The sequence below is a fragment of the Octopus sinensis genome, linkage group LG17 (genome assembly GCF_006345805.1).
Source record: "Octopus sinensis linkage group LG17, ASM634580v1, whole genome shotgun sequence".
Taxonomy (NCBI): domain Eukaryota; kingdom Metazoa; phylum Mollusca; class Cephalopoda; order Octopoda; family Octopodidae; genus Octopus; species Octopus sinensis.
Window position 1 is genome coordinate 26,698,408 of NC_043013.1, and position 8,538 is coordinate 26,706,945.

Genomic DNA, 8,538 nt, shown 5'->3' on the forward strand with positions numbered 1-8,538 from the left:
ATTCTGAGTTCAAATTCCATCAAGGTCAACTTTGCCTTTCATCCTTACAGGGTTGATAAATTAAGTACCAGTGAAACACTGGAGTCGATGTAATCAACAGGTCCCCTCCCACCAAAATTTCAGGCCTTGTGCCTATAGTAGAAAGAATTATTATTATTATTATATTATTATTATTATTATTATTATTATTATTATTATTATTATTATTATTATTATCATTATTATTGAGTGAGAGAGCAGTGCATACCAGCAAAGTGACACTGGGGTAAAATATATGAAGCACAATATACCTATCATGATTACCTGTCTGATAAGGGTACACGAGGCACATGCATCACAACCATATGTGCGTGACATGGTGATCTCATATCATAACAGTGCATGACCTTGCAGATGGGGCCCAGTTAGAATTTTCTTCTGGTCGAGTAGCCCATCCCACCCAAAAGGTCCCTGAATGAGGATTGTTTAAGGCTGTTGAACGAACCACCCATGTTCCCAAAGGTGAATTAGCCAAACCTCCAAGAATTCCTTTCAACACATGGCTATGATGCTCCCCAACTACTTCTGCTCAAGATCAGAGGTGCACATATCATCAGCCACAAAGGGACATGCTCAACTGGTTATGGTCCAACAACTGACAAGCAATCTGTGGTGTTGAGCAGAATATTTGCTGTAGCCCATCTTTTATACCAAGACAAAACGATGTACATGATAACACTTCCAATTAGTTAAGATCAGAAGCCACGAGAGCCACTGCCTGGTATTGCATCAGATTATTATTATTATTATTATTATTATTTTATTATTATTATTATTATTATTATTATTATTATATTATTATTATTATTATTATTATAAGGTAGTGAGCTGGCAGAATTATTAGCACACCTGACAAAGTGCTTAGTGGCATTTCACACATCTTTACATTCTGAATTCAAATTCCACTGAGGTCAATTTTGCCCTTCACCCATTTTGGGGGTCAATGAAATGAGTATCATTTAAGTACTGGGGTCATTGCAATTGACTTACACTTCCTTTCAAAATAACAAACCCCAACCCCCAAAAAAACTACTTGCCCTCAGCCAAAATTTGAAACCATTAAAGGCAGTGAGCTAGCAGAACCTTTAACATGCCAGACAAAATGCTCATCAGCATTTCTTCCATCTACACATTCTGAGTTCAGATTCCACTGAGGTTGGCTTTGCCTTTCATACTTTCAAGGTTGATAAAATTAGCATTAGTTGAACACTAGGGTTGGTGTAATCAACTTACCCCTCCTCTAAAATATCAGACCTTGTGCCTATATTTGGGATGATTATTATTGTTATTTACTCTTTTACTTGTTTCAGTCATATGCTGGAGCACCGCCTTTAGTCGAACGAATTGACCTCAGGACTTATTCTTTGTAAGCCTAGTACTTATTCGATCGGTCTCTTTTGCCGAACCACTAAGTTATGGGGACGTAAAAACACCAGCATCGGTTGTCAAGTGATGTTGGGGGGACAAATACAAACATATACACACTACAATACATACATATATATATATATATATATATATATATGTATACGATGGGCTTCTTTTAGTTTCCGTCTACCAAATCCACTCACAAGGCTTTGGTCGGCCTGAGGCTATAGTAGAAGACACTTGCCCAAGGTTCCATGCAGTGGGACTGAACCTGGAACCATGTGGTTCATAAGCAAGCTACTTACCACATAGCTACTCCTGTGCCTATTTGATTAAAATTCTCTGCTTATTTTTGCTGGGTATGATGGAGAGTGTCAGTTGTCCACTCTGCCACCAGACTAAGGTGACACTTATTTATTGATCATGCTTGAAGAACCTTGTAGAGAACTCTGAGTTCCAGCTAATGATAATTTTTTATGTTCTATCTTTACATTTGTACTTGTCTTTTCTGAGCCATGTTGGTAGTTGAGTGCTGATACTTCTAAGCCAACTACTACTGACATCATGTTCGCTCTCTTTATTGCCCAATCCAGCATATTTCCCACTCCAAATCGTCATAGATATTCATTTTTTCTTCTACTTTCTCTTTGCTCCTGCTGTCACCAGGACATGCTACGCTGATTATTATGCAAATTTTTTTTTTGTTTTTGTTCACCACAACAATGTCAAATTTCCGATGTCTGATCTGATGGTCTCTCCCTATGTAAGCAATGCCAATTACATATTCGTTTACAATGCAAAGTACATGACTAAAATGTTAGTCTTTTGAAGCACTTCTCTGACATGTTCAACCTCACATATTCTGTAAGCTATCACAGAGAATTTTTATATGCAATGTGGTTTACAGAGTGCTACATATATATATATTTTTCTTTCTTTCTAGTTTCAGCTCAGAGCTGTTTGTGTGTGTGTATAAAATCACAAATGACAGAGAAATAGTTTGATGAAATTTTATTTAACAAAAAAAAATTCTAACATCACTACAAATTGTTTTGTAACTTAAAAACTAAGACTTTCTTTCACCTGAAGACATAGTTTCAATTCTGCATTATTTTGAAGGATTTTTTGCATTTTGTTATTTTTCAATAAAATAACATTTACCCTTCTTGGAGAGGCCACCTGGGTTTGCCATTTCTAAAAGCCAAGAATTACTTTCTATTGAAAGAACTGACCAGGTGCAAAGATGTCAACGCATTTTTTCTTCTTTCTTTCCTTCTCTTTTCCATTGACACTCCTTTCAGATACACAGACACCCACACACACACGTGCGCACGCACACTCTCTCTCACTTTCTCCCCATTCCTCACCCTCTTGTACTATCTTATATCTCTCTCCACCCCTACACACTCAGTAATACTATAAAAAGAGACAAATTTCCTAAAAAAGTTCAATCTGAAGACTCCACTAGAGTGGATGCAAGTGCTAATATATGATTTATAAAAACATGTGACATATTAATAAATATCTGTAAATATAAAACCATCCAGATTTCTGAGTACCTTATTTCTTCTAATATATATATATATATATACATACTAGCTTAAAAGCTGCCCTATCAGGCAACTTTTAATCTAGCTTCTGTAGAGGGCTCTTCATTGGGCCTTGGCCCTAACAATGATACTTCATGCATTGAGTACATATCAAATTTTATTAAACTTGAACAATGTTTTTCCAGCAATGGACAATTTTCATCAAACAATGATATGATTTGTCAACTTGGAACTTATTGCAAAGCTGCATGATAAACAACAGTACCCATCGCCACTACATCCGCCATATACACACATATTTAGCCTTCTTGTGATGGTAATGAGGTGATAGTAATAATATGAGCTGTAGTTGTGATAGAGACGGATGCAGCAGTGATGATCGTGGTAGTGGTTGTGGTGGTAGCTGAGGCAGTCAGGGATGATGGTGAGAGTAAGCGATGTGAAAGACAGTGGTGATGGTAGTGGAGGGGAAGCGGACAGCGGTAATGTTGGAGGCAGTGAAGTCTAAGGTATTGATGGTTGTGGCATCAGAAGTCTGAATGGTGTGTGTATGGCAATGATGGTAGTACTAAGAAAATGAATCCAGTGTTCAGTCCCTCTTTCTTTCACATACCCACTCTTTCTCTTTCTCTCTTATTATTACTCCCACTGCCACCATCAACACTACTACTTTTAATAAAACATCATCAACAATAGAAGTGTCATTGACTAGTGAGAGAGTGGGGTCAAAATGTGACACACTGACACACAGAAATTAGTTTTGAATGAATGTATATAAATGTATATGTATATATAAAAAATGGACTTCTTTAAGTTTCTATTTTCCAAATCCCTTCACAAGGTACAGTGTGACTGAACCTGAAGCTATGTTGTTGGGAGGCAAACTTCTTAACCATGCAGCCATACATGCACTTGTATACAGCCATGTCTGTACCTATTACATCTATATTACAACCATACTTGCACTTATAATCAGCAATGCTTGTGCATACACACACACATGTATATATGTATATGCATATATATGTATATAGGTATGTATGTAGATATAAGTATGTCTATGTATATATTGTTCAGTTTTATTTCAAGATTTCTTGCCAATAGAGAAAGCGTTGGTTTCTAACCTAGATCTAAGGCTCCTTCATTGGAATTTCAACATCAATAACATGGTATTTTTGTTTGTTTGTATGTATGTATGTATATATGTATGCATGTATGTATGTATGTATGTATGTATGTATGTATGTATGTATGTATGTATGTATGTATGTGTAGATTTGTATGTTTTATGTATGTATGTATGTGCAGATTTGTATGTTTTATGTATGTATTCTCATGCATATAGTTGCATATCTAAACATGCTCATATATATTTAAACGATAAACTTTTGGAAAGTTTTACAGATTTTAACAATTCCAGTGATGGATTGGATCTGTAGTCTTTGAATTTACTTCCTCCTTTCTGGTTTTGAGAAGTCTAGTTTCTCAAGATTGGTATTTAGGCAGTGTGTTACATGTCCCAGGGCCCCAATAATTACAAGTATAAACCTGAACTTGTAATCTGGATAGAATAACTGCAGATTTCTCAATAGTTCAGCATAGGTGTTCTCTTTTTCACTGATCTCTTTATTTTAACATCCACTGAGCAGCTAATTTCCACAACTGTTTCTCTTCTCCATCCCAAATCATTATATCAGGTCTGTCGTGCTTACATTTTATTGAGGTCTTCACTGGGACATTCCACCAGTATTCCTTTTTATTATGAGTGGCTATGGCTTCTACCATATTGTGGGTTCTTATTTCTTTGTCCTTGGGATCATCCTTCTGGTGGATTTTATTATAGAGTGTCCTAGCTTCATGTCTCATCAGTAGATAATACTGTGATGACATTTTTGGACAACTGCTTATGATGTGGGTGATATCTTCAGTGTGAATTCAACAAAGTCTGCATCAGTTGTCACATTTTACAGCTTTTCCTGCATCTCTATCTTGGATTGCAAATGCATACCCTTCAAAGTGGGAGGTAGTAATCCAGCTATTGATCCATGATAAACTGCTTTGATGATCGATGTTACTATCATCATGGAGCTTTCTACTAACATATCCATGCATAGTCTTCTGCTCATATAGGCTTATCCTTTCATCTGATGATATGTTGTGGTAGAGTTGTGCGACTTCTTTGGGCATGTATTCTCGGTTATCAGGCAAAGAGTGTTGCTCAAAGAGCTGCCTTCCAAGTCTTATGATGTTATCAGCCTCATGTATGCAAACTTGGTCAAGGGATGCACTTCGACACTTGGTGGTTAAAAGATGTTGCCGAAGGGATATGATGCGATATTCAAAGGCATTTTGTATCAATGTTAAGCCTCTGCCGCTGTGTTTACGTTTTAGGTAGAGGTGGTCTATGTCACTGTTTATGTGGAAATTATGTGCGCTCGTTAGTATTTTGGGGGTTTTCACATCAATGGCTTGGATCTCATCAAGCATCCAATCAAGCAGCCCAAATATTGGTATGAGTCCTGGCACTGCAAACACATTGTGGGTCACTGTTTTATTGAATGCAGAGAGTTCTGAGGCCCAAATTTTCTTTATTCAGCTGTAATATTCTTTAGTGACACATATTTTGTTACCAGTGCCATTGTAAAATATATTTTCATCCACCCCTGTATCATTGCTCTCTGCTAGCTTTCCAACCTGTGTTCCACCCACAACCTATCTCAATGTATTATTGCATATGCCTGGCACTTTGCCACCATCGTTATCCTGCTGTCTCCCATTCTCTCTCTCTCTCTCTTGCACTTACCTCAAGTTGGGTAAACATGTATTTCCTTTTTGGCAGCACACCTGTTTCTGCTTCCATTCCTGATCTCTCTCTCTCTATCCAGCTGGGTAACCTTGTTCCTCCTCTACAGCAAGACACCTGTTTCTGTCTCTCTGCCTCACTATAACCTTTCATCATCTGACACAAGATCACCTCCTCCAATGCCCCTTCCCCTCTCAAAAGAGTTTTGTTTTGTCTTGGAAATACATGGTGACCATGTCAGTGCAGGTGCCACTTAAAAGAACCTAGTTCACACTGTAAAGTGGTTGGTATTTGGAAGGGCATCCAGCTGTAAAAACCTTACCAAAACTAACATTATCTGTGCTAGTGCCATGTAAAAAGTACTGAGTCTACTGTGTGCAGTGATTGGTGTTAGAAAGGGCATCCAGCTGTAAAAATCCTTCCTAAAACAGTCACAGAAGTCTGGTGCAGGCTTCTGCCTGGCCAGCTCTTGTCAAGATGGTACCATCACCCCATGCCAGCATCGAAGGCAGACGTTAAATGATTACGACAATGATGATGATGATATATATATATATATATATATATATATATATATATCATAGTTTATATATATATATAAGTTAAAAAATATATATACATGCTGAGAGAGAGAGAGAGCGAGAGTGAGATGTATGTTATATGTATTGTGGTGTGTGGGTGTGCGCTTGTAAGTATGCATGTCTATTAACTGTTTCCATGTTTTAATGGATAAGCCTCTCCCTTTTTTCTACATTCCACCCAACAGCCTTGACTGACCCCTCCTGTATGACCTCGACTTCAAAAGCAAGTTGCTCATTGCATCACTTAGTATGAAGTATGTCATTGCAATGGCGAAATTTGCCACAATCAAGATAGGAACCATATTTTACATGTTCTTCATGTGGCACATTTACTACATCAAAGACCAGATGTCTCCCTCTCTCATGATGGTCACACATGCAAGGAGTTGTAGATCCATTAATGTTACATAATTTTGTGCACCACAGCAAAAAACATTCACAAATAAGAAATGGAATAATAAAATGATATAACTTGCTATCATTGTCACGTTTAACCAACACGTCTATTTGTATGGGAAAAACTTAGTAAAATGCGTCTATAAAGGGGCAAAGTCTCTATAAATATCTTTACAAATCCAGATCTATATCAAAATTTATTTGGCGCTCATTCTCTAGTTCTCTGTCTCTCTGGCTCAGTGTGTCTGTCTGACTTTTTGTCTGTGTGTGTGTGTATGTGAGAGAGAGAGAGAGAATGTTATATATGTAAACATGTATATGTGTGTATGTATGTATATATAAGTGTGTGTATATACATATGTATGTATGCATGTATGTATGTATGTATGTATGTGTGTATGTATGTATGTGTGTATGTATGTATGTATGTATGTATGTGTGTATGTATGTATGTATGTATGTATACCCACACACATCATCAGTTGCCATTTTATGCATTTTCTATGTTTACTGTATTCATACACATGCACACATTATATATTATATAATATATATATATATATTATATATATATATTCTATATATATATATATATATATATAATATATCATGCTAGCATGGATAGCGGATGCTAAACGATGATGATGATGATGATGATGAAAGAGAGAGAGAGAAGAGAGAGAGAAAGAGAGAGAGAGAAAGAAAGAGAGAGATGGGGAAAAAAGAGAGGGAGAGAGAGAAGCTGAGAGAGAAATACACACATGCACATAGAAATAGTTTTTCCATATCTACATACAGATATACATATAGCATGTTCATATAAAGATGCATATGTGTGTATAGATAGATACATACATACGTTCACACATACATATATTCATAATGCACATAAGCACATATATAAATATATGTATTTGTGTCTTTTTGAATGCCCACACACTCTCTCTCTCTCTCTCTCTCTCTCTCTCTCTCTCTCACACACACACACATAAGTATATATATATATATTTATATGTAAGCATATATATATGTATGTGTGTATTTTTGTGTAGATCTATACATGCAAAACATTTACACATACACATGCATATACATACACATGCATGTACATATTATATATATATATATATATATATATATATATATATATATATATATATATATATATATATATATATATGCATATAGCTTATGTATGTGTGTGTGTGTGTATGCATGTGTGTTTGTGTATGTGTATGCATGTGTTCATGTGTGTATGTGCGTGCATATGAGTACGCAGCATAATATACAATATACATGTAACTTTTTCATCTCACCTGGCTGCTATTTATGTCCTCCTATAATTCTATTTTGTCCTGATTTTTTGTTTTCCTTTCTTTCTGTGTCACCTTTCAGTAAATCCTTTTATTTCCACACTTTGATATCCATCAACTACATCAATTACAACAACTGAAATATCTTATTTTATTGAACTTTTCTGCCTATAATGTCATGATTTCTCGCTATAATTTTATGTCCTCCTTACTTTGCATGCGGCCACATTAAAAGGACAAACTCTAGTTGAGATGGCAGCAGGGAAACGAGGGTTGGACACACATATAGCTTTTTTAAATTTATATATTTATATTATTTGTGTGTGTTTTTATGTAAGTATTTGGTTATTTGTTTGTTTGATTGTTTCTTTGTTTATTTATTCTATTTCTTTTTTTTTCTTTATCAGTACCTATTTTGTGTGGGGCCTTGTTTTTCGTTTTACGTTGTTTTAATGTTGACATAAGCAGGCAGTCCCTGATCTTGTTGA

The 8,538-nt window shown here is 35.9% G+C and overlaps 1 long non-coding RNA gene across 1 annotated transcript; it reads left to right on the plus strand.

The window, feature by feature from the left end:
* The first annotated feature begins 3,362 nt into the window (after positions 1-3,362).
* LOC118766667 lies at positions 3,363-3,640 on the plus strand. The gene is made up of 2 exons (XR_005002590.1): positions 3,363-3,406; positions 3,467-3,640. It is a non-coding gene; the product is annotated as an uncharacterized LOC118766667 (long non-coding RNA).
* The last annotated feature ends 4,898 nt before the right edge of the window (positions 3,641-8,538 follow it).